At 36.0% G+C, this 25,340-nt stretch overlaps 2 protein-coding genes across 2 annotated transcripts in view; both read right to left on the reverse strand.

Annotated features, from left to right (window-relative positions):
* Positions 1 to 4,829, reverse strand: part of LOC134793519 (probable serine/threonine-protein kinase DDB_G0267686) — a 185,727-nt gene extending 180,898 nt beyond the window's left edge. Inside the window, exon 1 of the mRNA XM_063765105.1 lies at positions 4,467 to 4,829. The gene's annotated coding sequence lies outside the window, so the exon portion shown is untranslated. The remainder of the gene's footprint in view (positions 1 to 4,466) is intronic.
* The window catches only part of LOC134793521 (pre-rRNA-processing protein TSR1 homolog), a 561,986-nt gene that overhangs the window by 427,001 nt on the left and 109,645 nt on the right, over positions 1 to 25,340 (reverse strand). The gene's annotated exons all lie outside the window — the stretch shown is intronic.

A 25,340-nucleotide genomic window follows, 5' to 3' on the forward strand; every position in this document is an offset into this window, starting at 1 on the left:
CCAAGTTTAATTGGACCCACCGGAGACCTCAATGTAAACAACCAAGATAAAAAAGCATTTGGCTTTAAACAACTTACGTACAAAACAAACGCACAGTTAATTTGGTAAAGGCAAAGTACTAAAGTGCATTCACAATTAGAGGCTGCATGGTTAATTTTAAAACAAATCAAACCTCACCCTGATCTAAATTGAATGAATAAGTGTGAGATTCATTTATTGATTTGTGCCAGAAAGGCCAATCATTGTTTTAAGTAGAAGTAGTGAAATCACGAATAAATATAAGAATGTTAATAAGGCTATTATAAAAAAGCTAGAGAGATAGGTATGCAAATTACATTGAATATCATTAGTAGGTACATAACGACAGACAATCTATATTTCAAAACCGATGTCTGACTTCGTCTGTATAAATTCTGTGTGCTGAAATCCGCCTACCTACTTCGAGACCTCGACACAATTCTTTCATGTCAAATAATGATACCATTCAAGTTCTTCGAGTAAAACAGCTGTCCGTCTGTCCATCGGTCAATATTTGCTCGTCATTCAACCGACAGGTAGGCCACACATATTCAATGAGCTTATAATAAAGCAAAGCACAATAGTTTACGCTAATGACGACCTAGACTTTGAGAAACCTTGGTCTTGTCTTTATACCTACGAAATATTCAAACCTGGCGTGAAATTGCGATGATATGGGGTTTTACCAAAGGTGTATTCTGCATTTACATACTTAGGTACCTAATTTATTTGACTTTCAGTACAGGTTATTACGTTTAGAGGTTTAGAACTGTATGTTGTTACTTTGATACCATTAAAATTCTTTAGAGACAATAAAATATATCCTTGCAATTATTAACACTTTGATTGGCAACTTAAGTATTAACGTGATTTACGTAATCTCCAATTTATAAAAATATGATTACTTTAATGACCCACGCTTAAAACATTGTCTAACTTTATGGGCTTACCCATCACGAAGATGGCATAATGTCAAGGGGTACCAATAAACATTCGAAGGTTCACACTTACGTGTGTGTCAAGGCACCAAGTACATCACATACATGTAATACGTAGTAATAAAGTTGACATACGTTAGTCAATAGGCATGCTATTTACAAAGCATATAATAAGCACAAGGTTGAAGCTAATATTTGATCTGGTATTGTGGCGCATAATTAGAAGCAAATAGTTATAAGCTTAAACGATTTGTCAAACGTTGCATCAGAAGAACGTTATTGATGTTTTGCAACTTTAATACTTTTAAAAGATAAGATTAGACTTATTGAACACAATAATAGTTAACATTCAGATGAACGATCTCAAAAGATATCAGTAAATGAGCTGAGCACTTGAGACGAAAAGAAAGTGTCTCGTCGTGTGACATCCTAACACGCTAATCTTAACTAGAGAAGTGTCCTGCGTGTCACAAATAAAGAGTAGCAGATTCATTTAAATTGTTTCGGTAACAATTACAATGACATTGGGTGCACGAATAGGTGGGTACATTTAACGGAATTAGCTCTTGCCTTCTAATCTCCCACTTCCATGTGGAAGTAGTTGCTGATAAAGAGTACATTATTGATGTCATAACTCCACATGTTAATAAAAAAAAGAACATTTAGAAAAATAATAAAATGAGATAAGTGACAGATAAACCAATGCTCGTGATGTTAATCCGATATACTCGTATGTATGATATAACACGCATTTATCGCTACAGATAATCTACACGTAAAACTAACGGACGGGACATTTTGTGAACACACGACATTATCGCAAAATCAGATGGCTACCAAAAAAACAGCGGGACACTATACGGATGAATAAGTAGAAACTGCTCTAATAGGTACCTACATATTAACTTGTTTAAACCGTTTATCTTACCGTATCTTTTTCAACACATTAGAGTGTGAAATTTGAATGCTAGTCATTTGTGTTGTAGTTCAACGTAATTACTATGTTGCCAGTAAATTGGACCCTATAGAAAATTAACACTACAAATGAGGTATTATGTAGCTCATGATGGTCACCCATGCAAGTTACTAAATGAGGCGATGAAGAATTGTTACTGTCATAGAACTTAACTTTTAATTATGTGTCGTGCGTTAAAGTTTGTAATTTTTCTCTAAATAGTGAAATTTGCAGGCGTTTCTCATGTTATTTGATCTTTCTTTCTAGTTTCTATCGCAAAAAAAAAATGTAAGTATTAACAACTTCACGTCACACTGACTTTAAGTTAAAGTGGTACATAACTCATATAGCATTGAGTTATTTTTACTATTCATTTACATTGAATGTTTGCGTCCCCTACATAACCTTCGCTACTATTTGCTTGCTAAGTAAATTCAATAACTAGGTACAAAGCAACTTCCTAGTTTGTTTTGTCAATTTTATATTTGTTCATGAATATTGGCTGTTAAGAACTTTGATCAATCGCTGAAGGTTAGAACAATCATTTTTTATACCTAGCTGATAGTTTTTGTCATGATGTAGATATACACGATACCGTTACGGCTGGCCTCTTCTGAATAGCTTACAACTTCTGCTCATCACCTTATAGGTACGTATTAACGTACCTACCTTACTGGTTCAGTCATTACTTTTCGATAATTATTGTGCAAATCATCGTACATCACATCAGTTTAAGTGTCAGTCTTGGTTTTGTGTCATTCGTCTGCCCATTTCTTAATTCCGGCGCAAGATGTGACATTATTAAGTTGTCTCACATTTTGAACAAATTATATCACTAAAATGAGTATTCATTCATTTTACAACGAGAAAATGCAGTTTTTGCTCGTCTTTAATTTAAGTAATTAACTAAACATCAAACAGAAATGGAGCCTTATGGATTTATAAAGTACCTATGCATTATGCTCTACGTAATAGTACCACGGCACATCATCGATCAATCAATTAATATATGTCAAAACATGTCGCGCGCACGTTTGATACTGTCAGTTAAAATGCCCCTATGCCCCGAGTGAAGATTGACAAGTCAAAAAGATCCACACATTTTACGCCCGTCCACGGCTCACGCTTACAACTGGAGAGCAATATAGACTGTTACCTAGGTGACTATACTTTTTTACGAAAGAAACAATTTCGTTGATTGAAACCTTAGTAATTGTTTCATAATGCCTGTGAGAAAAACCTCAGAAGACTAAGTAAAATTTTGCGGCCTTCGTAGAGCGCTCGAAATGATAGTATTACCACATTTACTAACAAACAAAGTACAGTTACGAAACGTGGTGGTATACTATCTAAATTAGATACCTCATATCTAAGTAGCAATCTGATTCAATTGAAAATCGCAAAAAGTCGAGGTCTGTGGAATCAAACAAAGTTCATTGACAATGCGCTTCGAGTCATTTCACTCCATCAAATACTTACAAATAAAAGATCAAGACCATATTACTATGGCAGTTGTAGAGAGCGAATTTTGTACTGGTGTAAAAAATAATAAACTTGGCTGCGTTTTTTTTGTGGACACAAAGCGCTCAATAGTCTTTTTTTGGTCCGGTTTTTGCACATCTGTCCGGTCGGAAATAGATTGTATGTATGGGACTTTCCTTTGATGCAAAAAGTTGAGGTCGAATGTCAGGTTTGCGGTTCTAATGAATTTGTGTGACAATTTTTAGCCAAAACATAGTAAAACTAAGTTTCTGCCGACACTTTTATACGGTCATGTCTACTTTTTATTGCGAGGTTTAATTCATTAATCTTAAAACAGGTTTCAAGCATCTCAATAAAAATGTTATATCAGAAATACAAAAAAATGTGGCTTTCCATTCCAGAAGGGTCGTTATGCTCCATGTGCAACCCTGCTTAAACAGTGGCAGTTCATTAGATCTGAAGATGAAGCTGCCGCGTATTTTATATTAAATGATAGTTTTGACAGTTCAGTAGGTACGAATCTCGTGCCAGCTCTTATTAAATTTATACAAAGGCCAGATTTTATTTGCTAAGTCAAACTAACCCTCGATGTTCATTTTGGCCATTTTTATATGTATCCGGATAAAGCCTATAATATGACATAATACGTATATGTGGGATCTCTTCTCTAGTGGGTATTTGTTACAGCAGCTCCCTACTCCTTTGTCACCTTGGTAAAGACATGACAATATTGACAATGAAGGTTCTTGGCGATTATTGAAACAAAAACCGCCACCTATTGCTTACTGACCGACATATTTTTTGTATTAACAATATTTAGAATAATGACTGAACAAGGTAGAGACAGGTTAAATAAAGACAACAAGATTTAACCTAATCCTCTAATCTAACACTAGTTCAACTTACATGAAAAAAGAGATCTAATTTGGAAAAACTACTCGATCTAATAAACGACAGCGCAGCGGTGGGGTGTATACCTGTAAAAATTACATTGGCATACCATGCAATCTATGTTATCTATGCATAAGCGGGTGCCCCTTAATAGTTTTTTTTTATTCAGGCAAGATACTTACTGAAACTTTTGACAGCACGATAGCTTAGCAGCCACCCTTTAAGAACTGTTCAAGGGATAGGGTCCAGTTCAATCCCTTTAAGAAACAATAAAATGCCCAGTCACTGACACTGAACACAGCACTCTGAAAATCAAGTTAGCACTTCACGTCCTCACGGGTAACCAAACCCGTTCCGGAGTGCACCAAATTCCGGTTTTAGGAGATGTCACTCGGAATACTCCGGGAATAGCAGACAGTTTCGATTCAACGGGAGTTTAGTTGAAAGGAAAGTCTTTATGAAAGTTTCGTGTAAACTTTTTTCGCGATGTCGGGGCGTCGCGGCGGCGGGCGACAAGAGCGTCGCGGTCGGCGGCCCGATGCGGACTGGCGCGTGACGTTGTTTTAACAAGTGTGCAATCGAAGCCTTCTCGTCGCGACGAACAGCAATGTGTGAGTGCTGGACTTGCAGATTCCTCTACCATAACGCCGTTGCATTGCGGCACAAGTTTAACATCAGCATCCACTGCTTGCTTGCAGCGAATTTTGCGCGCGTAACATGTGCTGGCAGCGTAATGGATAGCACGTGGAATCGGATTATATTCACGACACACGTGAAAAGTATGTCCGGGAGAGGCATCAGGTTCTGGAGGTTTTCTTCATTTATTGTTATGAGCCAGCGGGTGCATAGTGTTATGAAATTGCCTTTTTGTTCGTATCGTCTGAGTCCCTAAGAGGAGCTATTTTGAAGGCATGTTATGAGGAATGGAATGAGGAGCGAGGAGCACTGAACTGGTTATGCTTATTTTATTAGGTAGTGTCTTGCTGCAATAAAATTTTATGAAAATAGTTCGGTTTATTCATTTGTGCATACATACTAACCCCTTACTTACTCCTTACCTACTAGGATCAAAATGAATGGAAATGCTCTTAAACCTTCATTAAACTGAGATAGAAACGTCTACAAACAGAACATTTTATTGAGTGAAAGTGTAAGATAGTGAAATTCCCTACATTAGGTGCACAAATATCAATAACACATTCAACTAATCAAAGAAGCTAAATATTTAAAAAACAGCAAAAGACATAGGTAGCTAGGTACTTAAGTAAAAGCTCCATCTACAATAACGGCTCCATCTGGCCTCCCGTCATCCAAAACGCTGTTAAAAATAATGAAAATGCACTTCGTATACGTACCCCTTCTATTGTGTTTCTAACCTAACAAAATGAAGATGATAGGATCAGAGATCGTGGATCAACTTCAAACCTATTTTATATTCAGCAAGCGTAAGGTAATTTTGGTTGTCTTTACACCAAAAATGTATTTTAGTTAACGGTTAACATTCCTCCGCAAAAGTGTTAACACAGTGGTTAAAATCAGACTCATGTAATTGATCTCGTCACGTCATTGCTTCAGTTTACCCCCTTAACCTCCAGATTAGATCGCCGTGACTATCAATAGTGAATTTATTGGTTAGGCCACAATAGCGTCCGTTGAGTAACTTCATAATCGCAATAATATAATAGTTTTCCTTACCCGGCGACACGAGCCGTGTCAAGCGGTGTTCTGCAAATCATTCGTTGGGAAATGGCGAACTATTCTCACGGTAAATCATAATATTTGACCGTTTTAGTTGAACTTTAGTTTGTTTAAAACCGATTCAGAGCAAGCAACGCCTCTTAATTTGTTTAAATAGTTCAAGGATCTGACATTTCACTATGGTTTAGTTGTGAAGTGAAGTTCATTTTCTACCGGTATAGTTTTATTTCAAATCATGTGCCAGCCACAGGTTTTAGTTAAAATTAAATTTTAAAGATGTATATTTGAGATGCATCCTAAAGTCAACGTATTGGAAATCAAGATACGCAAGATTTAGTTCGGCATTACGGAACCAATACTTTTTGATTTACTAGTTTACTAACAAAGAAATCTGCTATTTATAATACTTTTTCCGAGAGATATCTTCCTCGTGTCTATTGCTGTTCAAGGAAAGGTAAAACTAAAACCTGATAAAGGCTAATATAGGTAAAGGGAAAGGAAAAAACTGTTAAAATAGAATATCGCTTGCGTGTCAGAATCACAACTGTCCAGGTTACTATTCCTTATTCGATTTTCTGTAAAGCAAACTTCATATTCCTAATTTCCTGACATACCTATAACATACCTAACATACTCGTACCAGTAGGTATATACTTTTCGTGTAGCCATTTATTAGTAAGTAAAATAATATCGCTAGTAGGTAAAGTATAACAATTAGATGTAGTGGTTCAATCCGTAGTGGCGGCCCAAACGATCGGAATGCATCTGCTATTTTTGGACGACGGATGTGTTCACTTTAATAATTAACCGTGAGATGAAAGATTTACAAGACCGGATCTTCGATTTTATTGGATTGAGTAAGTGATCAGTCTTATTCCCTTACGATCAACCAAGATAGCCGCGGAAGTAAAAAATGATTTACAGTCACTTTTAATTTAACTAACATTTGTGAATTGAACACCTAATATTTTGTCTAAACTTCTTCTTCTTCAAGTACCATCTCCGTCCAGGAGGTCGGCGACCATATGTCTATAATGTCTCTCTATGTTCAGTCATGCGATAGTCCATCTATGCTCTTCACATTTAACCAGTCTCTTATATTTTCAGTCCATGATGTGCGAGTTCTACCATCACGACCACGCTTCCCTTAATTTTTTTCTTCAATTATTAATTTCAGTAGGTTGTATTTATTGTTTATATATATATGTCCAAAATATATATATATATGTCTAAACTAGCCTAACTAAAAACCTGGCCCATCTCAGTTGTGCCATGTCGAAACGTTCCACAATTCGCACGGTCCCTTCTCTAGCTCTCACGATTAACATTTCCACTGATAAGGTGGTATTTAACTCACATAATGGACATAAATAATCGCTAAATGTCCTGTCGTTGCGTTTTATCAAGGAAATTTATAGCAATAGCACTTTGTATAGGTATAACAGCTCGTCAGGTGTAGGTAGGTACAGGTAAACCCTGTAGTAGCATATGTGTCAGACAGTCCAGGTTTGCTAAATGTTAAAAATCCAAATCAATTCTTAAATATTGTAGTTGATCATGACTGTCTAAATTTTTAGGTATCATTTTGGTATGTCTGATGGTATTGGAAAATTAGGTATAGTTGGTATAATTCTGTATTCTTCTTCGGGTATAGTAAAAAATAAATAAAATTGCGGACGATATCTGTAATTTTACCGGTTTTCTTTCGAATACCTATATAACTTTATTGTTTTCTTCACAAGTGTGATGACAAAAAATGTGTGTTCTTGCCGTTGGGCGTCGGGAGTCTATTGACTCGATTTAACAATTTTAATTATAGTCTAATAGGAACTATTTCTGATCTAAATGATATAAAGTAAGTTTTAACCCACAGATTATTTAAGGCTTGTAATGGATGTCGACTATTTTAGCGTCTTTATTCATCTAAGGTGTGCCGCGCCTATTCAAGATAGCTTTACTAATGTAACACCGATAGCATTTGAGTTACGGCCCGCCCGATATTGTAGAGTTTGATAAATAAGCGAAAGCTGGCGTTATTGTTTTGTTTCTGCGTGTGTCAACCGGACAACTTCATTTGCGGCCTTCTTTGGATTCAAATAGGTATCAAGTCCTAGTATAGCTTTGTCTATGGTATAGCTATCCATTTCTTGATTATGCTTTGCCTGTAATTTTTATAAAGCTTTCAAGCTTTATGGTCAATGCATCTGGCTTAACTCGCGTATATATTCCGGTGTGTAGGTACATACTTATTTTTTGCAGCGCACTGTCGGAAAAACCGACAAACCATATTCTTTACCTATTAGTTATAGTCGGACTTTTGACAATTATGAATTGACCCTTATAATTATATTAGCTTCTGCCCGCTTCTTCGTTTGCGTGGAACTGGAACGATGATGATGATCATGATTGATAAAAAACTATCCTATGTCCTCCCTCGGGACTCAAAATATCTCCATGCCTTTCATATAATAGACAACATTACAAAAATTATATCAGCCAGGTAAAATGTCTGTATTTTGAATATTGAGATGGTTACACGTATGTAAACCGATAAGTATAAAGAGGATAGTGGACGACAGCTTCTACAAACTTACCGCCTTATTCATAAACATTTACTAAAGTTGACAAGCCGATAATAATCGTTTGTCCCTTTCCACCATACCAATACGTCGGAAATGGAAAAACGATTATTATCGGCGTGTCAACTTTAGTAAACGTTTATGAATAAGGGGGTTAGTCCCCATTTCCTTTCTGAATATTGACATGAGAGGAAAATGGGATCTACGTTTGTATGGAAAAGCAGTTTGCGCGCGGTCATCCACATTCCACTTAAAGCCACGTTGCAAAAATTTTGTTTATTTACAGATGCATCTGATCTAGATGATGTCTGTTGGATCGTTTTAGTAAGTACGTATAAATGTACATTGTTGTGATCAGCATGGTCTACTGATTATCAAAATGCATGTTGTCGCTTCATAAAGTGGTGGAAGGTGTAGTGACGTCATAAAGTCGGCAGTACAAAGTTGTAAACTTTTTTCTTTTAAAAAACATACCATGTGTGGTACCAAATGAAAGGGCTTTGTGAGTAGATTACTAATATGTAACATAGTCTAACATGTTCACCACTTGGTCCAAATAAATATTGGAAAACTTTCAAAAATTTGACAATCCAGAGTTGAATTTGAACTGCACTAAATTGAAAATGGCTGAATGGATTAGTCCAAATTTTATACAAAATGACTGTGAATATTCTCTATACTATGTCTAAAAATACATCAAACATCAACATTTATTCAGCAAATAGGGCACTTTTACACGTCATCATTGAATTTACATAAGTACAAGCAAAATAATAAAATAACAATAAATCCACATTTTTATAAAATAAAACTAACAATTCAAACTAATGTATTACAATTACTTAGAGATGTATATGGTCTCTTAATGTCGAATTACATAAAAAACCTATAATATATAAAAAAACCTTCGGTTTCGGTTTCGGTTTCGGCAAAAAAACATGTTTCGGTCGCTACTTATAGGCCACTTCATTCCAGGGCCACTGTTTAACTAACTACATTCTACGATTACTTATTTAAATTGATCGTTAAGACCCTGTACTTACAAAAAACATAAGAAGTATCATTTAAAATTTCGTGATACAGAATAGACCTTTCCCATGAGTCCGGGTCGCGTCGTGACCAAGTCGTGGCCTTTGTCAACTTAAGCATAAGTATATATCTAGCAAATTTCTAGTGCTGAACCAGTAAATTAAACAAGCTATAATCTCCAGTGCCGGACTAATATATTGTGATACTGCTGTTGATAGCCCGTTTTGATAATCGTAAAGTTAGAACACCAAACCACCCACATAGCCGGAAAACGTTGGGATAAATTATGACTTTAAATATTCAGATCATAAAGTTATACCTAGGAGGTAACGTCTCTAACATTAAAATCCTACTGGTTATTTAAATATTTGATTCCAAGATAACCTCACCTCAATTAAGACTAAAATATCAGGCATATTGTTCCAACTTGCAACTTGACGGCAAAGATGTCGAGATAACTAAGAAGAAGTCACCTTCACTCTCTACTTGTCTTAATCTGGCATTGAAAGTATAACCCGTGTTTTAGCTAATAAGTGGGTCCATTAACAGAGTAATGACGCTGGACGCGCGCATAAGGGCAGGGCTAGTCAGCTCACTACACCTGTCGCACGCGCACTGTTGACACCATCATCTATTACCTAACGGGGACAATTTAGGGACCATCTTATCGCCTATATGCATTGCCTAGAACTCTAATACCCGTCCCTTGTGTTGGTGCGGGCGAGACGCACGATAACTAAAAAACATGATTCAAATATAATTCTGATGTCAGTGTACGTTCGAATTGGCCTGTCTGAGTCCCGTAGACTATTGCACCGGTATGTTCTCGAGTTAACAGTTTTTCCTTCCGACCGACGTATTTTTTCGACATGCTTAAATTGAAGAAGAAACTTTGTTTTTGAAACATTGTGCTTCAATCAAAATGTCGTGGCCAGCTGCAACGTGTGAAATATCGCGAACGTTTAAGTCAATGTATAATTTTCAGGTCGTCACATCGCCTGCGAAGACGAATAAAAATGCTAACGAATAAATATGATACTTTTCCGGTCGCCGTACAATGCTCAGTCAGCATCAAAAGTAAGTAATCGGACGCGTGAAGAGCATCTACCATTCTCTAAAACCTTAACAAAATTAAAGCCTGAGCAGTAATATGTGATCATGGTCAAGAGGGCGCTGTTATTCTCATGTAGGTAGGTATAGTTCAGTATAGTATGAAAACATTAGTTCCAGTGAAATTCCGCAACATGGCCCGTGATCATATATTCCTGGTCAGGCTTTAATATTAAAATTATATCTCTTTATGTAGAACAATTGGAATGTTACAGATACTGCACTTTAGAACGCGATCTAGCTGAATAAATTTAACCGACTAACGGAAGGTAGTTTTGATTATCGATAATAGTATGATCTAGTTATAAGGTTATAAGTTATCCGTTACACGTACAGCGAACTGCAAAATATATAGGTAGGTACATTATGAATGTATTCATAAAGTGGCCATGCTATTTTGCGGCTACATGTCTAACGTTAGTCTCTACCTATAAATATCGCATTATCAATATTTGTTTTAGAATAATCTTTACAATTCTGATTCTGCGTCTAAAATTGCAGTAATCGCTCTATAACCCCTCCAATCTAAAACAGACACAAAGCAAAGAACGCCACAACTCTTTAAAACTGTACCTATTTTATTATTCGTTTTAGTGTTACAAAAAGCTAAATTTCTGGACACCCCAGGAATTGGTTAAAGCAGGCGGTTCGCCTTGCGTTTGCGCCGCGCGGCCGTTTCACTGCGCACGCACCTACGATCGATACTGGATCGACGCACTTGATTTCTACTGCATTCTGTGATCTAGTGATACCTGCGTGACCCTATTGCAGCCTGTTTTATATGAGTGCACGACGATCCATTCGAAGGACCTGGTCCCCACCGAGACTGTACTGAAACCAAACAGAAAATAAACTAACAAGTACACCTACCACAGACACCAAAAAGTGTTTTCTATGGGATTTAATTACAGCTGCTATTTTTGGTGCCCAAATTCTAAAATGCACGGAGAAAATTTAATAAAATTGAATATTCCTATTCAAATTATCTGACAATGCCTAAAATATCTGTATAGTCTGTGCGGAAAGAGAAAAGTCGTGAAATGTATGGGATCCAATACATTCTACGACTTCTCTTTTCGCACAGACTCTACCTATTTACTTGCACTGTAACGATTTGCAGATTTAGTCGTGCTTTGATATGTGTATGTGAAGGCTTGCATCTACCACAATTCTACCAATGTCAATATATGTAAGGAATATTACCTACATGTAGTAAGTAACTGTTAATTAAAATTCAGAGAGAGACAAATAATTTATAAAGCCATTGTGTGAAAAAGATGGCGCAAATGTTTGTTTACGGTAAAACGTGAATTGGTCAGTATGTCAACAAGCAACTTGTTTCGCTTGAATGACCGAGACAAATTGTAAATGCGCTTTTTAAGTAAGTACATACTTGATTTTTTTCTTGGGAGTATCGCTTTTTCATTTTTCATTGCTTTTAAATTTTATAAAGACGGCAGATCAAACTGTGTTTATGTTTTGAATGCCAATAAGTTGCTAAGTGTTGCTAAGTTCAAATGACACATTAAATATGAACCTATTGGTGGCTCTACTAAATATTTACTTAGGTCAATTTCATCTCTCACATAAAATATAAAATCAAATATGTTATACATGGTCAAAAAGAAGGAGCAAACAGCAGTAAATAAATACATGTCTTAGCTACTAGGTTCCGGCAATACAGTCAGTCCATCGACAATATCGACATATACCCTAAACAAAGCGCATATGTCGAAACCATTATAAATCTAAATTTGATTTACGCCTCGGTTTTAATTCATTTTGCAATAATTACTTTCGAGTCAAAGTTCAGGCTGGTCTGTCTCTGGAGGCTAAACATGACTCACAACACAAGGGACATTTGTAGGTTAGGAAAAGGTCTTGGGTGGAAATATTAAACGAGCTCGAGATTTCTAAACAAGGCTCGTAGCTCTCACAAATAAATTTTCAAACTTTATCTGGTTTATAAATACAAACAGAATTGTAAGAATAGAAAACATCACCTTTATATTTAGAAGGGCGTTTTTTAAAATTCATTTACAATAATTTTATATGATTTGATTTTTTTTTTTGATGTTTGGTGGCCGAAAAGAAGATTCTCCGCAAAATCCTCGGCCCAACGCAGATGGAGAATCCGAAAAAACGCCGAAGTTGAAGAACTAGCTGCTGACTGAACCAAACATCATTGGTATGACAAAGGCGCAAAGGCTTCGGTGGCTCGGCCATCTTGAGCGAATGGGAGGTGATGAGGCGTTAAAAAACAGCGTTTGAGGGAAAAGCGATAGGGCGCCGCCCGGTCGGTCTACCTAGGTATCGATGGGCGGATATGGTGGAAGCTGATCTGCGTGAGCTCCGGGTTGAAAACTGGCGAGAAACGGCACAGGATCGGGATCAGTGGCAAGCAGTCGTGTTGAAGGCCAAGACACACTTTGGGTTGCCGCGCCAGAGGAGTAAGTAAATAAGTAAGTAGGTATGTGCGTTGTGTTTTATACTTTGCCGGTACCTAACGGATTATTAGCGGTTTTTTGCAGCGCACTGTCGGAAAAACCGACAAACCATATTCTTTACCTATTAGTTATAGTCGGACTTTTGACAATTATGAATTGACCCTTATAATTATATTAGCTTCTGCCCGCTTCTTCGTTTGCGTGGAACTGGAACGATGATGATGATCATGATTGATAAAAAACTATCCTATGTCCTCCCTCGGGACTCAAAATATCTCCATGCCTTTCATATAATAGACAACATTACAAAAATTATATCAGCCAGGTAAAATGTCTGTATTTTGAATATTGAGATGGTTACACGTATGTAAACCGATAAGTATAAAGAGGATAGTGGACGACAGCTTCTACAAACTTACCGCCTTATTCATAAACATTTACTAAAGTTGACAAGCCGATAATAATCGTTTGTCCCTTTCCACCATACCAATACGTCGGAAATGGAAAAACGATTATTATCGGCGTGTCAACTTTAGTAAACGTTTATGAATAAGGGGGTTAGTCCCCATTTCCTTTCTGAATATTGACATGAGAGGAAAATGGGATCTACGTTTGTATGGAAAAGCAGTTTGCGCGCGGTCATCCACATTCCACTTAAAGCCACGTTGCAAAAATTTTGTTTATTTACAGATGCATCTGATCTAGATGATGTCTGTTGGATCGTTTTAGTAAGTACGTATAAATGTACATTGTTGTGATCAGCATGGTCTACTGATTATCAAAATGCATGTTGTCGCTTCATAAAGTGGTGGAAGGTGTAGTGACGTCATAAAGTCGGCAGTACAAAGTTGTAAACTTTTTTCTTTTAAAAAACATACCATGTGTGGTACCAAATGAAAGGGCTTTGTGAGTAGATTACTAATATGTAACATAGTCTAACATGTTCACCACTTGGTCCAAATAAATATTGGAAAACTTTCAAAAATTTGACAATCCAGAGTTGAATTTGAACTGCACTAAATTGAAAATGGCTGAATGGATTAGTCCAAATTTTATACAAAATGACTGTGAATATTCTCTATACTATGTCTAAAAATACATCAAACATCAACATTTATTCAGCAAATAGGGCACTTTTACACGTCATCATTGAATTTACATAAGTACAAGCAAAATAATAAAATAACAATAAATCCACATTTTTATAAAATAAAACTAACAATTCAAACTAATGTATTACAATTACTTAGAGATGTATATGGTCTCTTAATGTCGAATTACATAAAAAACCTATAATATATAAAAAAACCTTCGGTTTCGGTTTCGGTTTCGGCAAAAAAACATGTTTCGGTCGCTACTTATAGGCCACTTCATTCCAGGGCCACTGTTTAACTAACTACATTCTACGATTACTTATTTAAATTGATCGTTAAGACCCTGTACTTACAAAAAACATAAGAAGTATCATTTAAAATTTCGTGATACAGAATAGACCTTTCCCATGAGTCCGGGTCGCGTCGTGACCAAGTCGTGGCCTTTGTCAACTTAAGCATAAGTATATATCTAGCAAATTTCTAGTGCTGAACCAGTAAATTAAACAAGCTATAATCTCCAGTGCCGGACTAATATATTGTGATACTGCTGTTGATAGCCCGTTTTGATAATCGTAAAGTTAGAACACCAAACCACCCACATAGCCGGAAAACGTTGGGATAAATTATGACTTTAAATATTCAGATCATAAAGTTATACCTAGGAGGTAACGTCTCTAACATTAAAATCCTACTGGTTATTTAAATATTTGATTCCAAGATAACCTCACCTCAATTAAGACTAAAATATCAGGCATATTGTTCCAACTTGCAACTTGACGGCAAAGATGTCGAGATAACTAAGAAGAAGTCACCTTCACTCTCTACTTGTCTTAATCTGGCATTGAAAGTATAACCCGTGTTTTAGCTAATAAGTGGGTCCATTAACAGAGTAATGACGCTGGACGCGCGCATAAGGGCAGGGCTAGTCAGCTCACTACACCTGTCGCACGCGCACTGTTGACACCATCATCTATTACCTAACGGGGACAATTTAGGGACCATCTTATCGCCTATATGCATTGCCTAGAACTCTAATACCCGTCCCTTGTGTTGGTGCGGGCGAGACGCACGATAACTAAAAAACATGATTCAAATATAATTCTGATGTCAGTGTACGTTCGAATTGGCCTGTCTGAGTCCCGTAGACTATTGCACCGGTATGTTCTCGAGTTAACAGTTTTTCCTTCCGACCGACGTATTTTTTCGACATGCTTAAATTGAAGAAGAAACTTTGTTTTTGAAACATTGTGCTTCAATCAAAATGTCGTGGCCAGCTGCAACGTGTGAAATATCGCGAACGTTTAAGTCAATGTATAATTTTCAGGTCGTCACATCGCCTGCGAAGACGAATAAAAATGCTAACGAATAAATATGATACTTTTCCGGTCGCCGTACAATGCTCAGTCAGCATCAAAAGTAAGTAATCGGACGCGTGAAGAGCATCTACCATTCTCTAAAACCTTAACAAAATTAAAGCCTGAGCAGTAATATGTGATCATGGTCAAGAGGGCGCTGTTATTCTCATGTAGGTAGGTATAGTTCAGTATAGTATGAAAACATTAGTTCCAGTGAAATTCCGCAACATGGCCCGTGATCATATATTCCTGGTCAGGCTTTAATATTAATGTTATATCTCTTTATGTAGAACAATTGGAATGTTACAGATACTGCACTTTAGAACGCGATCTAGCTGAATAAATTTAACCGACTAACGGAAGGTAGTTTTGATTATCGATAATAGTATGATCTAGTTATAAGGTTATAAGTTATCCGTTACACGTACAGCGAACTGCAAAATATATAGGTAGGTACATTATGAATGTATTCATAAAGTGGCCATGCTATTTTGCGGCTACATGTCTAACGTTAGTCTCTACCTATAAATATCGCATTATCAATATTTGTTTTAGAATAATCTTTACAATTCTGATTCTGCGTCTAAAATTGCAGTAATCGCTCTATAACCCCTCCAATCTAAAACAGACACAAAGCAAAGAACGCCACAACTCTTTAAAACTGTACCTATTTTATTATTCGTTTTAGTGTTACAAAAAGCTAAATTTCTGGACACCCCAGGAATTGGTTAAAGCAGGCGGTTCGCCTTGCGTTTGCGCCGCGCGGCCGTTTCACTGCGCACGCACCTACGATCGATACTGGATCGACGCACTTGATTTCTACTGCATTCTGTGATCTAGTGATACCTGCGTGACCCTATTGCAGCCTGTTTTATATGAGTGCACGACGATCCATTCGAAGGACCTGGTCCCCACCGAGACTGTACTGAAACCAAACAGAAAATAAACTAACAAGTACACCTACCACAGACACCAAAAAGTGTTTTCTATGGGATTTAATTACAGCTGCTATTTTTGGTGCCCAAATTCTAAAATGCACGGAGAAAATTTAATAAAATTGAATATTCCTATTCAAATTATCTGACAATGCCTAAAATATCTGTATAGTCTGTGCGGAAAGAGAAAAGTCGTGAAATGTATGGGATCCAATACATTCTACGACTTCTCTTTTCGCACAGACTCTACCTATTTACTTGCACTGTAACGATTTGCAGATTTAGTCGTGCTTTGATATGTGTATGTGAAGGCTTGCATCTACCACAATTCTACCAATGTCAATATATGTAAGGAATATTACCTACATGTAGTAAGTAACTGTTAATTAAAATTCAGAGAGAGACAAATAATTTATAAAGCCATTGTGTGAAAAAGATGGCGCAAATGTTTGTTTACGGTAAAACGTGAATTGGTCAGTATGTCAACAAGCAACTTGTTTCGCTTGAATGACCGAGACAAATTGTAAATGCGCTTTTTAAGTAAGTACATACTTGATTTTTTTCTTGGGAGTATCGCTTTTTCATTTTTCATTGCTTTTAAATTTTATAAAGACGGCAGATCAAACTGTGTTTATGTTTTGAATGCCAATAAGTTGCTAAGTGTTGCTAAGTTCAAATGACACATTAAATATGAACCTATTGGTGGCTCTACTAAATATTTACTTAGGTCAATTTCATCTCTCACATAAAATATAAAATCAAATATGTTATACATGGTCAAAAAGAAGGAGCAAACAGCAGTAAATAAATACATGTCTTAGCTACTAGGTTCCGGCAATACAGTCAGTCCATCGACAATATCGACATATACCCTAAACAAAGCGCATATGTCGAAACCATTATAAATCTAAATTTGATTTACGCCTCGGTTTTAATTCATTTTGCAATAATTACTTTCGAGTCAAAGTTCAGGCTGGTCTGTCTCTGGAGGCTAAACATGACTCACAACACAAGGGACATTTGTAGGTTAGGAAAAGGTCTTGGGTGGAAATATTAAACGAGCTCGAGATTTCTAAACAAGGCTCGTAGCTCTCACAAATAAATTTTCAAACTTTATCTGGTTTATAAATACAAACAGAATTGTAAGAATAGAAAACATCACCTTTATATTTAGAAGGGCGTTTTTTAAAATTCATTTACAATAATTTTATATGATTTGATTTTTTTTTTTGATGTTTGGTGGCCGAAAAGAAGATTCTCCGCAAAATCCTCGGCCCAACGCAGATGGAGAATCCGAAAAAACGCCGAAGTTGAAGAACTAGCTGCTGACTGAACCAAACATCATTGGTATGACAAAGGCGCAAAGGCTTCGGTGGCTCGGCCATCTTGAGCGAATGGGAGGTGATGAGGCGTTAAAAAACAGCGTTTGAGGGAAAAGCGATAGGGCGCCGCCCGGTCGGTCTACCTAGGTATCGATGGGCGGATATGGTGGAAGCTGATCTGCGTGAGCTCCGGGTTGAAAACTGGCGAGAAACGGCACAGGATCGGGATCAGTGGCAAGCAGTCGTGTTGAAGGCCAAGACACACTTTGGGTTGCCGCGCCAGAGGAGTAAGTAAATAAGTAAGTAGGTATGTGCGTTGTGTTTTATACTTTGCCGGTACCTAACGGATTATTAGCGAATATATTAAATAGTTCAGCGCAAATCATTTTAGTGTATTGTCAATATTTTAATTATTTGCTATTATAATGTAATAATAATATCCAGAATCAGATCAACTACCTATTTATTATTTCACATTCTTATATCGCACACTGCTGATGTCTTAAAACATACATATAAGCATCTCTTCTACATATTACCTAAATAAATACCTACACATAAAATTTATTGAGCAATAATTTTGTACCAACAGATAATTATTGCGTGTAATCAAAAAGAAATATTTTGTTGCGATTAAATCATACATTTCATTTTGCCCAATCACACCGTACATGACATAATTCCTAACTGTTACGGCTTGCCCCACCCAAAAATACGTTTAAGCACACACATTTAGAAGCAAATACGTCTTTCACTGTAGCAAAGAGAATGGAGTGTATAGAGGCGGATTGTCAAAGTTAATTATGTAGTCACTGTAAATTTACTGATGCCATCTTTCGCCAGAACATAAAACTGTTAGAACGCCATTTGACTTTGATCCTTATTCTTTCACTGATATGTGTTAACTTAATAAATATTAATATTAACGCCATCTAATCGACTGTAGGATAAAGGTATTATGGTGCAATATTTTCGAGCGATGGCGCCATAACCTTCAGCCTACTCTCGAGTAGATGGCGTTAATATTAATATTTAACAAGTTAACACAATCAGTGAAAGAATAATGATCCAAGTTAAATGGCGTTCTAACCGTTTTAATCGTCTGTCGAAAGATGGCAGTAAATGTACTGTAGTTACATAATTGACCGTGACAGTAACTCTCTATTTCAAATTATCTTTCACTGTAGCAAAGAAGAATGACAAATGACACTCGATGCACGGGCACGCGCGGCTAATACCATATTTATTATCCCACAAATTAATATTACTGCTAGTAAACACATTCATTATTATTTTGAACCTTATTTGTAAAGCTATAAGATTGTTTCCTTAGTATGAGCTGTGTAATAATGAAATGATAGTGTAAACTCGCCGCAGGTATGACCCGGGCCTTAATTTGTACGTTAAACATTATTTACCTACATGTAAAGACTTAGGAGAGGATGGCATTTGGACCTAGTTTTTGACTGATAATATCTCTTGAGTCTGTGTTGGATAACATCTAAGGATTATTAAAGAATAAGTAAGTCCAAAACCAATGCTTTATAAACAGATGTAAGTATATATTTGTCTATATCTAAAACAAATAAAATGTGGCAGATACTTTTCACGAGTTATCTCTATTTGTAACACTCACAAAACTTAGATACCTACTTATTAGTTAATTCGGGTAGGTATAGTAGCTCCTAGGTACGTTGTTGTTTTATCCGCTAGAATGAAATCAGAAGTTATTTATAACAAATACGGCGGTTTCAGACTAGCGTTTTATACGAGCGTAAGCGTATAGTTGAATTATCGAGAAGATGGAATTGCATTTGTAGTGGTTGTATGCTGATAGTACAAGAAAATAGAAAATTCAAATATAGAATGCCTGTAAACAAACAATACTACTACATATGCAATTCCACGCTCTCGATGATTCAACTATACGAGCGTGTAAGCTCGTATAGACTAAAATGTAGGGAAATGTAACGCGCGTAGCGCGTACCGCCGAAACGACCGCATACGCGCAGAAAAATACGCTATTCTGAAGCCGCCCAAAAAGAACGTTTAAAACAACTAACTACATACCTATATATTATTGTCATAAAAACAATTTTATGCCAAAATGCCTGACGTATAAAATTATAAAGTAAGCTCTATTTAATTGCAATTAAAAAAATACTTAAAAAATTATTCTACACAATGTAACTTTAAAAGTACTTCCGTAGCCACATGTCAGTTCAATTTAACAACCCATAAGCCTTTTAGTGAAGTCATAATTCGACACTGTTATAGCGATTCACGTAATAAGATTATACGACAATTACCCAAAAAGCGCCTTAAGCTCTAGGAAACGTTCTTAATCGCCAAAGCATTTTTCACATCTCAAATACATCTACGTGTTATTATGCCACATTAGACTTTAGCAAATTAAAGGGTACATTACTACCATGAGGGTCATATTTGCCATGCCATTTTGATCTCTATGAGTGAAATGTTAAGTCGCATGTTGTAAATAAATCATGAGATGTTTCGGATGTTTGATAGTTATTTGGATTGTATAATTTTAAACGTGTAAGTGCAAATCTTAAGTGACGACTGTTATGCTCAAATAAGACATGTTGCATTATTACCTACACTTAGAATTGGGTGTGTCTCGGTATTCATTTGATTTAATCACATAGGTATTATTTATATTTTTGAAGGAAGATTATAGTGTAATATTTTGTAAAGCTGTCGTCATGGCCAATCTTAAATTTTAGTAAAGAAGCAAAAATGTAAAAAAAGACCAGTGATACGTACAGTCGTACACCTATCGTTTGATAAATAGCCATAGTCTACGTATCAGGATTGGTGAAATCTGAAACAGAGGGGACTTAATTTCCCAAAGAAACTACTTAAGGGTTTATGTAGACCGAATAGGTGATCTATCATTTTATAGTATCTAGTCGTATTTACAAGTATCGTAAAACAACTAAACATTTTCATTGTTCGAGGTTACGTTAAGTTTTGCAAAGATAACATGTTTTGCATAATTTTCTTAATATTACAGAATATGTGTTTTATCAAAGCATCAACTTTCCTAACAAGCCCCAATCGGTGATGGCATCAACATTTACAATGATTCTCCTTAACGGAATTACAAAGAGGACGAAATTTGTTACGACTTAAATGAGTTGCGGCATGATGATGTTTTCATTATGTCGTGATTTGACAAATTTGCTTACATTTGAAAGAAGGTATTAAAGTATTACGTTAGGTACCTATATACCTGTATTTAATAATTTAATAAAACAGGTTAAATAGTAAATTGGGAGATTGAAAAACATTAAGCAGGTAGGTATTAATATTTTTAGGCTAGCATATGAATATGACCTACTTTAAATACTATAATTTATTAAAATGAAGAATGTATTTCATTTCTCGTGTTTCTGAAGTGAAGGACGTGTTAAGATTGACTGAAAAATAAAAATTATACGAACTAATAAAAACTCGAAACATATTAAAAAAAACAACAAGTTGTTTATGATGTAGTAATGACACATTTAGCAACACATCAGAAATAAATATTCTAAGTGATTAATTTCAATAATATGGTATGATAATGATACAGAATATTTCGCAACATTAATCAATTTAATCATTCGCAAATCCCTCAATTGCTTAATCGCACGTCAAAATATTTATAACTTTCATTTTCCATAAACGATAAGTTATGTAAATCGGGACAGTGGGTCAGCATAATCCAATAAGCACCAACCTGTAGTGTCTGAAAATAATCAATCAGCTCCGGACTGTTGTAATATATACCTAGGTAGGCCTTAAACGCTTGTGCTGAATCCGGTTGCCATACAAACTTAGTGCATCGGGTAGTTTTTATTTTTTATTTAGACGGGTAAACTTGGAAACATTGATATTATATCTGTCTTTACCTACCTAACCTAACCTACCTACCTAACTCCTACCTACATCTCTCTCTTCTCTGTTCTCTTCTTCTGCTCTTATATACCTACTTAGCTATAAATATCTTTAGGGCAGAAAAAAAAGAAAGCGTAAGAACGCAGACAATTTTAGTGGTGTAAATATGTTAAACATAGCATAGTGCATAGTGTACTTTTTTTTCGCGTGTGTGTAGGTCAATTCTTTGCGGTACCAGTTTACACCATTTCACGGATTTCTATTTCTCAATTGCGGAAGTGACATTGGGTATAATAATTTCAAAATCAAATTTTGACATTGACAAGGCAAAGGCGGAAATGATTATGTATTTCAGCTTTCATTTATAACCAACCACATGCATCTCTTTTGGAAATTTTTGTCATACTGTCTGGTTTTTTATGATGGATGGCAGTTTGTGGGGCAGGCGGCGTCGGACGCTAATGATCGGAAAGAGCTCTTCCGCCACGCTGCGCCCGCGCCGTCGTCTATCAATATTGATCGTTAATATATTGATTTAAACCACCGCACGTTACACCGAAGTGTAATTACATTTACACAATCACAATAATGCACGAACTGTAAAAATATGGGTGCACAAATCATCTCAAAAATATGTCTCATAGCTCTTATGTCAGCGAATTAAGAACTATGTGACATATTTTTCAATAAGTTGGCTACACCCATATTTTTACAGTTGACTGTACACTATTTTTTATTCATTATCAAGAAATTTCAGTTTCATGAATTAAAAAACAGTCTAGCTGTGACGTAGACGCAGCTTTTATTATACTCCACCTGAGTGTTCAAAAATATTTAAACACCATGTCTAAATTTATTTATAATTACCCGCATTTCTTACCAAACAAATATCAGATTGTATATAAATTTTTTACAAGTGGAATAATAATAAGTTAATTTAAGATCCTTATAGATTTTAAAACTTCGGTGTGACTGCGAATTATTTAACTTGAGTAAAGTCAAGTGGATGATAAAATATAATTACTGGCACAAGTCGGTCATCAATCAAACATTACCTAGTTACAGACGTAATCCTAGGCCGTTATACTGACACGAGATAATTGTAAATACTACGAGCCAATGGGGCGCAACACGAATTGTTGATAACCGCCATATTTCATAGTTTAATCTAAATAGAAAAGGTAATATTAGATGTCCGTATTATAATACTTAGGTACCTAATAATCAAGGTGTTTTTTTTTACCCTAATTCATATTCTGGTATAAATGTGTAACTTCTAATATTAAACAACATAAGTACTAAAGAACAGTGAAAAAAATCAGCTGTCTCATAGAAAACATCATCAATAAAAATGTAGGTATAAAACAGTATTTTTTGGTATCTGGGAATTAGGTGGTTCCATAGTAAAAGCTAATATTATACGCGTCTACACGCGCCTTATGATTACCTATATGACCGTAGATAAAATACGCTTGAAACTACACTAAAGTTACCTAGGTACTGATCATAATCCAAAATAGAACACACTGGACGCAAATGTGACTACTTACCTAATGGAAACGGTTGAGAAGTGAAGAGTAAAGAGAAAAATCCCATTAAGGTATAGGAATCCAACAGTATCCGCCCCTTTATTGGGTTTGAAGATACCACAATAAAACCGGTTATTAATACAAACAACACATTTATTACAGGTTAATAGCGATTTTCCATGTTAGGTAGGAATTATCTTTTTACTTCATTTCATGCATTCCGTAAGTAAATCAAAACGAGGAAGCAGATACGTGCATTCCGAACTAGTATCCATAAAGAGAAGTGACAGTTATTTATGAAATCTCGATTGATATTGCCGTTACGAGATTCGCTGGAACCCTTTCTCGCCAATCTGAGACATACATTAGTTGAAATTAAATTTGTAACATTATAGACCTGATAAAGTACCTTAAGATTGAAAAGTAACCGCCAAATCATGAAAAGCTTTAGTTTCGTGTTTACTTTGGGCTGATAACATTAAAATAGGTGTATACGGAGAAAACGTTTGTATTTCATTAAGATGTGCTTTTAATAAATATATGTATAATGTGTAAACTCAAAAAATATGCCTGTGTAAAAAATATGTAGAGTGGACTAGATAGCGTGTATTTATTAAGCTTAGGAAGTCCACTTAACACATTGATTAAAGAAAACATGGCGTTCCTATATATGTATCAGCATCCCAGTTTTCCCGATGAGTCATAGGATAACAAAGATTGAGTCACTCAGAAACAAGGACCCTAATTTCAAATAGAGCTTACGCATAGGTCTGAGTCATAGTGATTCCTACCCTATATCACATGACTAATATTACTAATGAGAACCAGTATTAGGAATTTACAGTAAGATACATATGATTTGATAAGTTTGCAAATTGTTATCTCCAAGAGGAACACCACGGCACTGCATGGGAAGCGCGAATCAAAAGACGCGAATTTGTCACTAATTTATATCCCCTAATTATCCTCAACAAATATATTTGTCATAGAATCAATCAAAACTGTCTCCAAAGAATAAACAATTTAATGTAAACCTATTTTCTGCTACTTATATAAAGAAGTCCAAAAGAAAGTAGTATATATAATGTGTATTGAACTCTCAACGCCCAATATAGCCGACGATAGCAGTTGGAGAAGGTAACTGGTCTACTGGCGCCTCGCTCGAAACCGCAGTCGCCCCAGCCTACTAGATGCCCATGTGCGAAGCCCTCGACGAATATCTTCAACCGCCTCGCGATAAAGAATAAACTACACGATTTAAAAAACTGACTTTTATTACGCGGTACAAATATAAAAATACTCCTACAACGATTAGGCGGTACAGCTTCGGATCCCTCAGGTCTTCCTTGGTTTTCTTCCTTTGGTTTTCTTCCTTTTGGTTTTTCCTTTTCGGCTGCTCCTGGTGTACTGTACGATCCGAAGCGGTTCCGTCTTACTTTTATACGAAAAATCAAGAAAGAGAGTCACCTACGATAGGGAGATAAAATCATGTCTTAATTCGCGGAATTAATCGGCCTGTGATTGGTCGCTTACGTCATACGGTCATTTTCGGGTGAATTTTCATTATCCCGCTATCGTTCTGCGACTCATATTACATACATCCGATTAATTACTGACTTAAAACTATTACAAATAGTTAACTACGTTCATTAGTTATAAAAACAAACGATAACAAGTTCACTAGTCCTTACGACTTGGCTTACAATAGATAGGAAAGCGGCCGAAATGAATACAATGGATGGTTTATGGCATTTTTGCCGACTCGCAGGCCTTTGTCTACCTGTGACTGCCTTATGATTCTTATCTAACTAGGTGACTAGGCTAACGACCTATAATATCTACAAATATTGTTATGATGTAACTTTAACAGGTTACGAATTAATTAATGAAACGTGTATGTTTCTAAGTGAAAATTACGCTGTATCGGAGCGCTGAGCTCGAATTTGGCCGACCAATGAGAAGCGGTCATTCTGTCCCTTTCATATTGAGACTTCCTTGTCTTGATCCGCCTTTCTTTGGTTAACCAATGACAGAGCCTACATTATTTTACCAAGTTTA

Source organism: Cydia splendana, chromosome 9, assembly GCF_910591565.1.
Source record: "Cydia splendana chromosome 9, ilCydSple1.2, whole genome shotgun sequence".
Lineage (NCBI taxonomy): Eukaryota > Metazoa > Arthropoda > Insecta > Lepidoptera > Tortricidae > Cydia > Cydia splendana.